The sequence below is a fragment of the Leptodactylus fuscus genome, chromosome 4 (assembly GCF_031893055.1).
Source record: "Leptodactylus fuscus isolate aLepFus1 chromosome 4, aLepFus1.hap2, whole genome shotgun sequence".
Classification (NCBI taxonomy): domain Eukaryota; kingdom Metazoa; phylum Chordata; class Amphibia; order Anura; family Leptodactylidae; genus Leptodactylus; species Leptodactylus fuscus.
Window position 1 is genome coordinate 169,654,501 of NC_134268.1, and position 16,729 is coordinate 169,671,229.

The 16,729-nt window shown below is 39.7% G+C and overlaps 1 protein-coding gene across 3 annotated transcripts in view; it reads right to left on the bottom strand.

The window, feature by feature from the left end:
* RARB (retinoic acid receptor beta) overlaps positions 1–16,729 on the bottom strand; it is a 508,585-nt gene that overhangs the window by 134,758 nt on the left and 357,098 nt on the right. The window lies entirely within an intron of this gene.

The window sequence follows — 16,729 nt, forward strand, 5'->3', positions numbered from 1 at the left end:
GTCGCCCAAAGGGAATGGCAGTAATCCCACTGACGTACAAACTAAGCCACATTACCAGTCCCCTTGGGGATGAGGACAAACTTTTCTGCATCTTTTTGTTGCAGATTTTTGCTGTCAAAGCCAATTGTGGGTTTAGTAGAAGGGAGACATAAATTGGGGATGGCAAAGTGGGTTTGGTTAGCATGTTGAGTTCATGTATGATAGATTCCTCAGGTTGTCCCAATCTCACTAGAGTAGGGGAGTGCGCCATAAGTATCGATCATAATGCAACATTTAATACACTTTTAGCAAATTAAGAGTTATTCAGAGTCTTTGCGACAAGTGTACAGAGACGCAACTAAGACATCACAAGTGAATATCGCTTATGAATAGAGTAGCCTGGCAGAAGTTCTTCTCTCGCCCTAGGAAGAATATAAAGAGTCATTTTCTGAGTCCTACTCTAAAAATAAATACACTATTTTGGTTTAAAATCAGTATTTCTCTCCGCCGTCTACAGTGGTTCAACATATTCCTTCTCACATCTAGTCCAAAAGAACAGCTTCTTAATGCTACCCGGGGGAACACTGCAACGTGACATTCAATAGAAACAGCTCAATTCTATGCAGCTTAGACATGATTCTACTCAGAATACACCGTCCTTATGGAACATAATTAAAATGCTGATACTTGTCGTGTAGCAGTTTTCACCATCTTAGAATGACATCTGAGCATGTGCAGCCGTATTAACTGTACAGCAAGCGAATCCTCAGCATAGCCAAAGCAAAAAAGGAGGGGATACAGGGGAAATCTGATACAACAGAGAATAAACACCAGGAAACAAAGTCAATAGACAACATGTCAATAGGCTGGAAAGTAATCGAGGATTAAATATTAACAAACGAACAATTGATATGATTTGTTATTGTAATTTGTATATAGGTGTAAATTCAGCAATCTTTTGCTTTTAGACAAAGTGAGTGTGCCAGGCAGCTTCCTCCTCATATAACCGGTCACTCTTATGAAAGGATAAAAAGCACAGGTAAGTATGTTAAAGACGGCCAGCCAGCTCTCCAGACATGTCTATTTAAGTAAAGGGGCTAGGCAGAGGAAAGAACAGCTGACCAGTGTATTCCCTGCCCTCGATAAATTTACTAACTTCTAAGAAATGTTACCCCATTTCTCAGATTGCAGGGTGCACTGGAAGCCCATGCCAGTACACCGGTTCTCTGCTCTACTTCTGCTGTTTGTACCCATGGTAGAGCAAAACTGATCATGTGAGCCAAAGTGTTACCAGGAAAGACAATGGAACAAGACTTCCAGCCTCTCGCTCTGCAAAGTTTAGCATGGGGGGAAAAGGGGGACTGGCATGTATTTTAGAAAGTAAGCTTATCCAGCTCAGGGAATTCAATGGTCAGTTATTTCGCAACATAAATGGTTGTACCTCCCAATGAAATAATTTAGGAGCACTTACGCGTGGAAATTTGCATTACAGTATTTCTCCAAATAAAATTACAATTAGGTATTTTCATTTCCTTTGTTGTTGGGGGTGTCCCTCAATCTGAACTATTATCAGAATATTTTAGGACATATGTGATAGTATACAGCTGCAAACTCATACTTACTAGTAGGAACAACAGAGAACCAAGGGTGCAACAAAAAGATCTAAAAAAAAGTTGCTACTCTGTCAGGAACACACATATATACATGTTAGAGGATAGACACTTATCATGTACAAATAGACTAGTTTGGATTAAGGTAAACCGCATTTTATTGATGGGTAATGAATTTATTTTGGCACAGTAATTAAAAATTTGATTCACATTTAGGGCCCGTGCACATAATGTAATGCAGCGTTGATTCTGACATGTAAACTCGTGTCCGAGTCAGCGCTGCAAAACAGAATCCCATTGAATTCAATAGCTTCCGTTGAACGCGTGTAACACATTGAAATCAATGGGTTAAAAAGCCTCCCATTGATTTCAATGTGTAGCGTGCATAAGACGGAACCCATTGAACTCAATGGGATTCTGTTTTGCAGCGCTGACTCGGACACGAGTTTACATGTCAGAATCAACGCTGTGTTACATTATGTGCACGGGCCCTTAGGAGCATAACAGAGGAAAGTATAGACTTGTTAAAGAGGACTTGTCACCACTCCCCATCTTCCCCATGAAACACCTCTCAAGCATGCTTAAATTGACAAGTGGGTGTTACCACACAGTATGTCTCTAAATACTATGACAGTGACCAATCGGTGTCAATGGCGTCAGACTGTGTGAGGGCATGTCCTCTAGAAATGAAGTGAACAGTAACGACCCAATGTTAATTATTACTAAATAAGAAAAGATGCTCCAGAAATACAAGGATTTACTACAAAAGCCATGTCAGAAGCGATGACCGCTCTCCTTTATCCTATCACTACCTACATTACTCACATTCCTAGTGTATATGTAGCATAGTAATAGAAGGGGACTTGCCACCAGGATTCTAAAGAATTTTTGTCGCGATGAGTATGAGGACCTGAAGAACCTTCCATATCTTGTACGCTTGGAATAGCTTCTCCTCCGGTAACAGATAAGGATATCAGTGAGGAATTTTTCTGACCACATAAAAGAAAAATCCTGCAGGCCAAGCGTATCTCTGCTGGTCACGGACATGTAAGATGATTATTACACTTACACGGGGTACCAAAACCTTTTTATTTTTAGCTATTATGGTCCGTTCACACGGAGTAAACGCGCATGTATTTTGGCAAAATACACATGTAAAAATAAGACTCCCATTGACTTCAATGACATTTTACACGTGTATGTTGACGTGTATTTTAATGTGTATTTTGACATAGTTTTTTCACTCTGTGTGAACTACCCCTAATATCAGATTCATAATTAATTTACTGGACTCAACAGCAAGTTTTTACTAATATTTAGAGCCATCTTCAGGTACATTGGATTAAGCAGTGGAGAGACCCCATACCCCTCATATTGTTTAGATGCGATTGACATAAAATGTTCTTTATAAACGTTAAATTTCCTTTGACAGACAACTTTTAAGGCCAAAGTGTTTTATGTTGTTCAAAAAGCAGGCATGAAAATGGGACGAATGTTCCTTTTTTTTCCTGGCTGTTATGCATTGATGAGGCATCCATTTTCATAGATTCCCTAATAAACTTGACTTTATTCAGGGATCCGTGATAACATGTCCTATTTTTTGATAATGTGTTAAAACGGACCAACACAAAAAAACGGACAATGTGAACAGACACAACGAAAACAATGTACATTAAAAATGGACGTGTAATAGCCGTTACAAATGTGGCCATCGCATGGTTATTTTTCACGTTCTTGCGAATTAAAAACCGCATAAAAATTGCATTGAATGAACCTGTGGCAAGTTGTAAAGTTTGACTCAATGTGTGGCAAGTGAAATTCCCACATTTATCACATTCCTTTAACCTTTGTGTGAACTTAGGGAAAGAGGTCAAAACAATACCTATAAGATTTCCTGCAGAAGTCTCATTTTGTCTGGATGAATACTGATACAAGTATTTCCATACACTATAGGGTGTGGTCCTTACACATAGCACACTGGACGATGGGAGAAATACCGCAAAGCTGTACTCATGTAGTTCTATCATTATATAAGATAACATCGCTGCACAGATCACAGTCACTGCAGATTTATCTCTTTGTATTAACACACAGCAGGCTTGTCGTAATGTATGTAACTAAAAATCAGTTCCGGTTCTGTTTCAGCCACAAGCACATTCATTTTTACAAGTCCCATTCAGATGAAAGGGACAGTATCGGAAACATCAAAAACAAACTCTGGATATCATCGTAAGGACAAACTCATCTGCAGACAATAGCAATATCCTAAAATAATGTTATTGGGAAGTGTCCTTCATTTGTCCTTATTGTTAGGGAGTGTTCACACTACTGTTGGGAATCCATTGTGATAGGGTCTGTTTAAAAAAAAAAAATGATTTTTTTTTTCTTTTATCCAAAGGCAGGAGTTGATTCACAAGGAAGTAGAAATGTAAAGGAACATATATAATACTTCCCGCTGAAACCATTCGAGAGCGTGCCTGAAAAAACTGCAGAATACTGTGTTTTCTATATGGCAGTGACAAATGTTATAGTGGGGTGACCATAACCATAAAGCAGATTTTTACACCAACTGCAAAGTAGTTACTAAAATCAATCATATTATCAGGCTGGAGAGGAGGTATATATGAAAAGGAAGGCGGAATTTGGGTCTGTCTGGGGCCCATGGCTAGATGCTGCAGACCTGCTCTTGCGCTATCTTAAGCAGACAGTTTTTTAGAGGCCCCTTCCCCCTTTGAATCATACACAGTGTCTACAGTCTGGGGGACGCTGTTGTAGTTGTTTGTTTTCACTAGCATTAATTTGGAGAACCCCATCCTCATGTTATCTATGCCAGTCTCTTCATTACTGTATACCCATGCTGACTGGGGGTGGTGTTTTTGAAGTTATCTTTACTGTTCTTTATTGTAATTTTTAAATAAAACCTTTCCAATAAAGATGATCTCATTAAAAAAATGCAGCAGCAAAGCAATGGAAAATGCAAGAAAGGCTTAGGAGGAGATTAGAAACAGCACCTCTATGCTAAAAGGTGGTGGCTAGTGTAATAAAGGCATATTTAACTCACAGTTGCCCCCCAAGAAAAGATGGATTTCAGAAAAAGCCTTTGAAGTTTAGAGTTCCATTAAAGAGTACCATGAGCTAGGGAGTGAATATGTGCAGGGTATTTCTGGGCAGTCTGTACTATGATTGAATAAGACCCCATGCACACCACTGAGTGTGCATCCAAGGGGGGGGGGGCATGTTGCAGTGGAATGGAGTGATATCAGAGTGTCATCCGCGTGGATTCCATGATGCATTTACCTCTATGGGTGCTTCCAATCCATCCTGGTTCAATGACATGGAGCAGAATAGGACCTGCTCTATTTTTAATGGAACAGACGATCAGACACCCTCTTGCATGGTACACTTGGACATGTGCATGTAAATTTAGGCTATGAGTTTTCTGAAGCTAACAGTCACATTTTGGATGCAGCACATTTTCCATTTCTATCTGAGGCAGTGGGTGTGTATAATAAGCAGTCTGCCCCCTCCCCTATCCATCATTACTAATACTGGGAGAAGCTGCCAGCATCCTGCCGTGTGATTGATGCAGAGACAACAGGCGGAGGAGCATTTCTAATGAGTGATACAGGGAGAAGGAGGAAGGAGTGACACAGCTGTGTCCTGTATACGTTTTCATACAGAGGACTACCCCCATAAAAAGCCATTTTTTGTCAAAATTAGGGTGGTTGGCTTGAAGTCGTTTCACAGAATTTATCTTCACCATAAAACTTTTTTAAGTGAAAAAGAGATACATCTCACATACACATCATACGTGTTCTACATTTCAGGTAAAGTTGCTACAATGTACTGAAGATAAGGAGCCAGGCATCATTGTATAGCTTGTCCTCCTCCATTATCTGCTGCTAAATACTACACACATACCAAGACCTCTGTGGAGTTTCTGAAAACACATTGTATGTGCTGAAGGAAGGGTATTTTCCTATACACTAGATGCATTCCATACTCCATGTGGAAGGAGGGAAGTCCAACCCCTGTGTTTTGTGTATCAACAAATTCCTCCCTATGGCCGGAACCCCACGCAGCATAAATATAGAGGCAAAACCGATGCGTTTTACATTAACTAGAAAGTGGATGGAACGCTGGCTAATCCCATCCATACATTGCAGAAAATAATCCACAGCACAAATGTTGCGATTTGAAACAGGCAAATTGCTTCATGTCAATTATATCTACGGAAATGCTGGCGGTTTACATATCAGTATATTGGATACAGAAAGTCTGCAGAGTTTTCCTCTGCGGACTTTCTGTGAAAAGTGCTATGGGGAAAACTGAAATGCGTTTCTACCGTGGTTTTTCCTGCAGCGCTTTTTGGCTATGGTTCGCTACATGGGGCCTTAGCCTACCTCATATAGTGCTGCCCTCTCACCAGTCTTAATGCTGTTAGGCAGGAATCAAACACAATTGTCAATACAATTTTTTTTTGCGGCAACAGAGATGTAGACACAAAAGAGAGAAGTATCAGTTTTCCGCCATACTTTTCCTTCCATTGAATCCAATTTTAGGCTAAGGCCCCACGTTGCGGAAATGCAGGTTTTTATGTTGCAGATTTTGTTGCAGTTTTTTGAGCCAAAGCCAAGAATGGCTACAAAGGAATGGGAAATATATAGTAATCTTCTTATACTTCTACTTTCTGCTCAATCCACTCCGGCTTTGGCTCAAAAAATCACAACAAAATCTGCAACAAAAAAAAGCTGCGTTTCCGCAATGTGGGGCCTCAGGCTCAAATCCTTCCCTTTAATAATCCCACCCTATTTCCCATCATAAATTCTGCAGTGTGTTGCACTGTATGGCCTTAGCACTAGGGCTCCTGCACAGCTGCATGCTACAGCTCCATACTAACACCGCTTTAGTTAATTGGAAAATACTATCTGTTTATATATGTGAATGACAATATTCCAGCAGACCCATATAGGTCCAATTTTAGCCAATTAAAGTTGATAGGTTGAAATTAAAAATGCATGACCAATATTCACATACGCATAAGTATTTCACTTTTTTGTCCATCATTTAGCGACTGTGTAAAATTAACAAAAAGTACTTCATATATCAAAAACACACTGAAAAATGGCCAACGTAAGACAAAACAGCAAAACAAGGATACAATACAAGAATACAAAAAGCCAGCTGTAAAAGAAAGCACATTTATATTATGCATAGTTCATCCATATATTCCTAGGCAAGTGTGAATGTGCTCGTACAGAGGCAAAAATCTCAACACTTCATTTTTTATACACAGCCTATTTTTTTAGGAAAAGCGCAACTTTTTTTTGCAATACTTCTTTTTTCATCAAAGATGTTTCTTAACCTGTAAGGCAAGAGGGAATTCTGAATACACCACAGAGGATTTGCACGCCTTTCTTTTTTGACGGTCTTATTTAAAAACAGAGCATGGCGCTGTATCTTATATTTATCAATAGTGTACGAACAAAAGAAATGTCAGCAAAAAACCCAAATATATATATATTCATTCTCTTTAGCTCCAATTCACAACCAAGACTCAGATATCAGAAACCCACAAAGACCTTAAGATATCTTAGAACAATAGCCCTCTTGACAATTCCCAACATGTCTGGAATTTTTCTAGTGAGGTTAAATAGAGGAGATGATGTGCTGGCTAGGAGCGGGCAGGCCGCTCTGCTAGGGTTAATAAGGTGCGGCACGCTTTCAGCGCACTACAACCGTGCTGGGACATGGAGGCATTCCTGTTTCGTTCCTGATTAGAAGCAGCAGACATTCCCAAATCTCTGTTTTATTTTTCAGCGGCCATGTAAGATGAAACATTTACTGTATTTTAATATATAGTCTGGACAGCTGAGCCTTAAAGCTAAAGGAGTTGTAAAGCAAAAGGCATTTCCTGCATGGCCTCCGGGGGATTACAAGCAATGAGCTCAGAGTCCCTGGTGGGAAGGAGCAATTTGAGCTAATTAGGGTGAATAGCGGACTTGCCTTTGGTCAATGCATTCTCTTAGCCCTTATTTTTGTTGGCACCAAGCGCAGTCGGTGTGGACTTTCTATTCTTTTAGTGTGTGTGCATACACTTCTGGAGTGCATGGCCTGCAGCTCACAGGCATTAGGCAGAAAGTCAAAGGAAACGCCAAAGTTCAACTAGAGTACAAGTAATTAGAACCAGATTCTCCTCTGCCGAAATGTGCGCAGCATTGTGCGAGTTATTTATATGACGCCAACTTTTTCTCCCCAAAACTATATATACATTTAAGGCCCATCAGAAAATCGCATTCCCGTCTGTCTCGTGTCTTTCGAAAGGAAAGTTATGTACTTAAGAAAATCTGCTATTCTTAGAATATTCCTTTATATGTCATATTAGACGGGGTTATAAAGCTCTAGAGTAAAATATAACAGAGCTTTTGGCTGCTGCAACAAGTCTGAAAATGTACCTAGCTGTAGGGAAAAATGAAGTCATGTTTTGGTCAGCAAACACAGTGCGTGATTTGGAGGAAAGGTGTTATGTGGAGCAATGCCAGCCTTGACTTAGTAGTAACCTAGCCATGACCCCCAGAGGAGGGTACATGACCGGGTCACAGGGGACGCTGACTGGGAACTGTTGCTGGGTTATGAATCCCTGCTATTCTCACTATATACATGCAACAGGTGCAGATCCTACCAAAGTCACGCGGGGAGCAAAATATTTTAGGTGAATACTTTGATTTTATGTTCCTTCAGCTTTGTATGGAAAACTCATCAAGAAAGGCAAGGTAAGGTCAGTGACAGCAGGGGAATTCTTCAGACATTGCTACAAGGATAATAGTCAGGAGGCATTATATATATATATATATATATATATATATATATATATATATATATATATATATATATGCGCATCACAAAAATATAGTAAAGATAGAATGATAGTCAATATAAAAAATATAGACAATAGAATGACAGATGAAAAAAACGCTAAATTCAACATAAACAGCACATTATAGCAATATTAAGATATAATAGCTTTATTCTTTATTCTGTTAGATAGATGCATAGATAATAGGCTGTCTCTTAAACCGCAAGGAAATATACATAGACTACACATATATTCATTATGATACAATAACTCCCATATGAAAGAAGGAAGGAGGGAAGGAAGGAAGGAAGGAAGGAAGGAAGGAAGGAAGGAAGGAAGGAAGGAAGGAAGGAAGGAAGGAAGGAAGGAAGGAAGGAAGGAAGGAAGGAAGGAAGGAAGGAAGGAAGGAAGGAAGGAAGGAAGGAAGGAAGTAGAGATATATATCATAAGGGGATGTTCACACTACGTTACCAATGTCTGTTGTTCTGATCCTTCATAGGATGAGAGCAATAGACAATGGCAATGATAATAGAGTGACAGACACAGATGGAGCCCCCTCCTTCTGGCCTCTATTCCCATTGATGATAACAGAAAAAAATGAAAAACTTTTTCTTCTGTAAAAAAAAAAAAAAAAAAAAAAAGGTAAAATACATGATGGAAGAAAGATTCCATCATCCGTTTTTTACATGAGTGCACAAGGGCACCATCTGCATCAGTCACCTATGACAGATGAGAGTGACAGACATGAATAACAGTAGTGTGAACCTAGCCTTAGAATACTGTAACTACTATATAAAGCAACAAAGCCATTAGTTATACGTAGCCAGTAAAGTGAGATATAAGAACAGTGATTTTCCAGGCAACTAAATGACAATTGGCAGATAAATGTTGCTTTGAGGTTTTGTGTGGATTTCAGGTTAGTTTTATTCATTCCAGATGTATACAGACTGTACACATACTAACATTATGGCTGAACACTAACACATCACCACTTCAGTACAAATACACCAAGTGCAACATAAACAAATGATCTGACATAAAAGCGATGGCTGAGCACACATGTGGAGAACAGATCTACAGCCAATGAATACCATACAATATGTTACCTACAATGACTGCTATAACTAATGCACTATATATCTATCAGCTATTCCTTCCAGCCTCCATACAGAGGAATGGCAAACATTCAGGAACCCTCGCCAGCTTATTTTATATCAGCCGAAAAGAATGACATAGAATGGAAAGCGGACAGCATAAGCATTAATGTACAATGCAATATACAACCTGATGAACTTGGGTATAAAGCAGTCAGGGCCGTTTTACACATTGGTGGGCCCAGTGCAAAGGCTTCATAAGTGCTTGCCTTCCTTTTTTTAAACTGTAATTTTTATTGAAAGGATTTTTGTAAAATACAATAGAACATAAGAGTTGAAAACATAAAAAACATGAACGTGAAGCAATGCATATACCGTCAAATAGACTGGGAATGTATACACATCACAAAAACCTGAGCCTGGAAATGATGGGGTGGGGGAGGAAGGGAAGGGGAAGGAGTCAGAGACCATTCAAAATACAGTATGCGTCCCAAGATGACCATATAGCCTGGAACGCCTCAACAGTATGGTTAAGTGTGGCTGTCAAGTTCTCCATGCTACGGACATCCTTAACTCGGGCTACAAGATCAGAGCCAGAGGGAAGAGAAGTGCTTGCCTTCTTATCATCCCAACCTGGACACACCAAACCTGAGTAAATTATAAAGCCCATCCAGTTGCACCAACACATTATAATTAGAGATGAGCGAGTACTATTCAAAACTCCCATTTCGAATAGCACGCACCCATAGGAATGAATGGAAGCGGCCAGCACGCAGGGGGTTAAACAGCTGGCCGCCGGCAAAGTCTGTGTGCTTGCCGCTTCCATTCATTCCTAGGGTGCGTGCTATTCAAAATGGGAGTTTCGAATAGTACTCGCTCATCTCTAATTATAATGCCTCCTTAGTGGCCATATACAATATAATGTCTTGCCCATCACATATTAACCCATTCTCTGGAAGGCTCTCGGAACAGCTGCTCTTTGTGGGGTCTGAGTGTTGGACCCCCATGTATCCTATTGATAGGACATCAGTATGAAAAATCCATAAGGGGGCTGGAAAACCCTTCTAAGGTCAGGACTCCACGTTGTGAATATGCAGAAATTTGGGTACAGCGGAAACACTGGCAAAAAATGCTACGTATTACGGCAGAAATGCTGGGATTTCAAAAACTGTTGCATTTTTGTAAACCACAACATTTAAATTATACCTATGGAAACACAGGCGTATTGCTATAATAAGGAATACTCTGCAGACTTTTTCTGAATAGCGCTGCAGAAAAATGTGATGTGTTTGCCCCTGGTCTTTTCCGCAGAGCTTTTTGGCTGCAGCCTGCTACATGGGGCCTTATCCTTACAATGTAATAGTGGTGCTACCAGACTCTGAAGTCACCAGGGACACCTTGAGTCATTAATTGACCATTATTATTAGGTTCTGTGGAAGAGAATATTACCGTACATATGTAATGCCACACAATATACAATAAAGATGGCAATTACAAACCTGTCATATCCAGGTACCAAGAAAACAAGGCCAAGAATTTACATAAAAGTCTTATCTTTGTTCTGAGCACCTTCACTTTACACCGGTTGTCTCTGGACAGAAAGTTAACCTGGCATGGTGCTACCTCTCCAACTGTTTTGGCAGCTTGTGACCATTCAAAGCATAAGCAAAAACATCTTTTTATACATATTCAAGGAGAAGATGTGGACCTTATTGCCATTCATACTAGATGACAAGATGCACATTAGCACTTCTAAGGAACACTGCACAAAGAACAAAAGGAATGTATCAACAAGCGGCTCCATCTCAAGGGCTTACACTGAATAACCAATTCACACTGCTAGAAAAAAGAAAAACTTTGCATGTATTTTCTTACAGGTATCAATTATGCGGATGAGATCACACAATCAAATCAATACCAGTGTCTTATTTGTACTAAACAAATGTATTTTGCTGGAACTGGAGGTGAAAAAATATGATCACATTCAGGTTTCTTTTTTTCGAAACTTCATAGCGAATTCTCTTTGGACATCAAAGACTGAGTTTACAATAATTCTGCCGGTGTATTTTCTCGCTGATCACATAAGAGCGTTTCTATGCGTTGGCCATCTTCACCCGATTAGTTGGATATTATAAGCTCAGTTTTACACGGTCACTTCATATGCATTATTAAAAAAAGAAGTTATGTTGGTTCCCCTCTTTTAGAATATTTAACACACTGACACAAGGCCCTTCCTTACGCCAAATGTGTTCCTTAACCCCCATTACGTGTCTCTCATGACCTTGCACGATTCTGGGCGCAGTGGTGTGGGGCGTCTATGCCCAACATATTCATTATATAGCTCACAACAGTTTTCTGGTGTAAGTTATATTAGAACTGGTGTAGATCTAAATCCTGGTGCTGGAGTGTCTGACGGATTTATAAAGAGACCAGAGCCTCTTCATAAATCTCTTGCTCCATGCAACAGTCGGGTCTTTATTAAGATTAGCATTCTGCCCCAATGTTCTGGAGGACCCATTAGGATCATCCTTCACATCTAACACAAACTGTGTAATTCTTTATTTCTCCTGTGGTGGCGCTGTAGTGAAAATGGACACTTGCTGCCAATTTACCCCACAAATGTCAGCTAGTAGCTATACATCTCCAGCAGTCCATACACATGAGCAATATAACCCAGTCGACCTAAGCAGCAGGACATTATCATTAGCTTATTGTCCATATACTAGTCTACCATAAAGAAACTGTCTAAAGCAGACTATACTCTTAAAGGAAATGCACCACCATCTTATTAATAACCAGACGGGGAACTATTTCTCTTTTTCTATATATTTTTTTTCTGATTATAGGAAATAGTCAGCAATATGAATGTAATGATGGGGGTTATATGTTGTTATCCATAGAGTTGTTACCTTCTATTGTAATATTGTCTGTGGTATAAATGAGGTGACTGCTTCAAAGAAAGAATTGGCAATGCTCCATCTATTATTAGGCTTAGTGTTCAAGAGTGAAAATTGCTGGATTTAATACTTTTATTTGAAATATACCGACAGCGATAGGGCTGAGAGATTGAACCTAAAAATAATCATAACCGAGCATCAACAAAATGACATCGTTATTTAGATGGTTATAGCAATATTTGTAGTTTTGTTCAGACTGAACATGTCCAAACTGAAACTGCTATTACTTCAGACCCCAGAGTATAATTTTAATAGGATGAGGCCCAGAGGAGGAGAGCAAACATAAAAAATAGTGTTACTCACCTCTCCTGGGCTCCAGCACAAATCCCTGTTGACTTCAGTGCTCTTGCCTGTCCTCAGGGACCTCCGGGTCCCAAGACTGTTGAGGTCTGTAATTGGACCTCAGTGGTCACATGGTGTTGCAATGCTTGCATCTATATGTCAAAACACAACATGATGCTGAGGCCCAATCACAGTCATAAGCGCCAAAGACAGTAGGGAGATGTGCAGGAGCCCAGCACTGTTTTTCATGTTTGATCACCTCCACTTTTTATACTCTGGGGTATGAAATAATAGCAGTTTCAGTATGTCCATGTTTGGTCCAAACTCTTTGTCATACTATAAAAGGGGCATGCTTTAGCTCATAAGCATCCAGCCCTAGATAGTGACATGAAAGTTAAAAATATACCATATACCATCAAAAATACGGCAAAAAATATGTTTAACATAAAAACTTAGTTCAGAAAACTAGATCATTCTGTTGACGAAACCAATATTTTTATGAAGCCAATCTGTTACCATGTATACCCCCTGAACAGCTATAAGAGGCGCAGGTACCAAGGATGTGACTATGATCTCTGATCTCACTGCCCTGCAGTAAGCTGCCAGTCTGTCCGCGTGGTCTCGTAACATATCACTTGGACTCCTAAGACCAGAAATACAGTATAGTGGACTAAGAGATGGCACACAGAGTATGGGCCGTGAGGGTTCACTATGGTGGAGTGAACGCGAGGTCAGAGACGATAATCATATCACTGGAATCCATGTCTGGTCAGCTATCCACACATTATTGTAGGTCAGGGACATTTTACATAATGATTCCGTTTAACAAGGGCAAACTACCATATAAATGATTAACAATACTGTACACCAAAATACATCACAGTATGATCTATCTATCTCCTGTCTATCTATCTATCTATCTATCTATCTATCTATCTATCTATCTATCTGTCTGTCTGTCTGTCTGTCTGTCTGTCTGTCTGTCTATCAGTCTATCTATCTATCTATCTATCTATCTATCTATCTATCTATCTATCTATCTACATCTATCTATCTATCTATCTGTTTGTCTATCTATCTAGCCACCAACAAAACTCAAAACTTTTGTTTCTGAAAATGTAATATATATTTTTTTTAATATTAAACTCTACTCATTGTTTCTGGTCTTTTTCGGGTTTATCTAGCAAAGATGGACTTATTTTTAGAAACGTTCTTATCGCAAAAGTTTCATGTCATCATATTTTATTTCTACACAACTGACTGCCATGTTAAATGACAATGAAAAAAAAATAAGAAAAATCACACAAAATAAAGTGATTGCAGAACATAAGAATAGAGAAGACTGACTTTCTACCACAGCTGGGTTAGATAATTGTAGAGCCAAGTTTCTACACATGTGAATATCTGTGGGTGTGAACATCTGCACCAGCAAATTAATATTCCAGATTTGGTTGTGATCAATAGAGTTAGCATTAACTTCAATTACACAAAGCTTTATTTTATGTGATTTTTCAAAAGGGTGAGTGGGAACATTAAAGCGGAAATAAACTTCGGGATAATTTTCTAAATACATTTTGTAATATACTTTTTTGAGCAAATTGTGGATCTTTTCTGTGAAATGTTGAATTTTTCACTCTTTCCATTGTTTCTCTATTAAGAGTTGTTCCTGTCTCTCACTGAATGTTAAAGAAGGAGCAGAAAACACGATGGGAGGGGGGGAGGGGGGGCACTTCTAACAGTTATATCTTGGACATTATAGAACGTATAAACTTGTCTTGGTGTCATAGGACCGAGCGGATTCTCTTCTTTCATAAGGCTGCAGTGCTATCTACATTACATCCAGAGATATTACCGGTTGAAAACACAACTGGGATATTCATATCATATATATTATGCATCTGCATATAGATATCCTCATTTTCTCTACATGATACACAGCCCCGAAATCCAAGCCAGTGGCGTAACTAGGAATGGCGGGGCCCTGTGGTGAACTTTTGACATGCCCCATCCCCTAGTATTATGCCCCACAGTGGCCCCTGTGCACAGTATTATGCCCCATAGTGGCCCCTGCACACAGTACTATGCCCCATAGTAGTCTCTGGACACAGTATTACGCTCCTTTGTGGACACCCATGTACAATTATTACACTCTGGGGTCTTTTTAGACCCCAGAGTATAATAAACGCAGACCCAGGTGGGATAAAAACATAAAAAAACACTGTTACTTACCTATCTCCAGGCTCTGCTGCATTTTTTGCCGCTGTCGGACATCTTCAATTACATCCGGGACTCCATGTGACTGGGGGGCCTGGTCACGACACATATGGACACAGGTCCTGGTCATGTGACGTCACGCAAGTAGGCCCGAAGCATGCCCGGAGCACAGAGAGGTAAGTAACACTGTTTTTTATGTTACGTTACCTCTCCTTGGCCTCCAATCATTATACCCTGGATCCATCGGTAAGTAAGTAGAGCCCGTTACCCGGTAACAGCCTATTAAAAAAAAAAAAAAAAAAAACCCGCAGTGGTAGCGGTTGCTGCCGGGCCCCTAATGTCCCGAGCCCTTTGGCAGCCGCTACCCCTGCTACCCCGGTAGTTACGACACTGCTCCAAGCCCATACTCCATACACTGTAACATTCTGCGAGATGCAGAAACAGCTCTCAATACAGAAAAAATGCTAAATTTCACAGAAAGGATCCAATATTTGTTAATTAAAAGTTGTCTGAAAGTTTAGTTGTGCTCTAAGGTCACTGGCTCACCACTGATATGTTGACTATTAGTATGTTGGCTTCAATGACTGCTTATATTGGGGTGAGCAGCAGCTTAAAAACATGGGGCAGAGTTATTAATCCTAATATAAGCATATGCCAAATAATACAGTCTTACACTTTGTAGTCTTTTTGTTGGTTTACTTTGCACTAGAATTTTGTCACTTTGTCATCTTAAGTCACACACTTATGTTTATACCACCTTTTCGTTGACTGGCGCTATGTTCCCACCAGCATCGGCGACATACAGAGCCCGATGGACCCCACTGACTATAATGACGTCTGGCAGGTGTCTGATGTTTTCACCCTAAACTGCCAGGTGAAAAAAGTCATGTGTATAGGACAGACACTGCAACAGGATCTCTGAATGGAAACTCCGACACAGATGTCAATGTAGCCTGACTTTGCATTAGAATTGTGGTGCTCATTGAACATCTTAAGTCACAACGTTTGGGTCAAGCTGTACCCTCTTGTCTAGCAAATATGTAATAAATATTCATGGATATGTCAATTTTGTATCTGATGGATGAAAATGATCTTCATTTTTACCATTCTGCATTTACGGTATGCATGTTTATGTATGTACGGTATATATGGATAGACGGACAGCCAGACACAGGTGAAGAAGATTTTAGAAGTGGAAATTCTGTACATGGCAATTACGCCTAGCACGTCTCAGAGCACAATGAATTCAGGGTCAGACTGCCAGGTAGACAGTGAAGCAGCTAAATATTACACGTGCCAATTAATTTCATGCCAGCTGCACTGTATGATACTAATTGATCTATGGACTGCCTTGGAAATAATGTCCATTTACATGGCTAATTAGTGCAGCTACTGCATGGTTCAATGACACTATAATAACCCTTTGTACGCCGCACCAAATTACTGGACACCTGAGTAAAATTATCTAAAAATGAGTCTTTTGATACCTATCCTTACATGCCATAATATGTGTAAATGATTACATTGAATACCATGTGATGTAAAATATTGCTGCATGAGTACAAGATCAATATTATATCTCTTGCCATGCTCTTACGTAAAGATCACGGGCAAGAACCAAGCAATGTTTGGAGAAAGCTCATATTCTAAAGAACCAGTAAGTCACATATTCATCCCTTATCACTTAGGTCAGTGTTTCCCAACTTTTTTAGACTTGAGTCGCAATTGGAAAAAAAA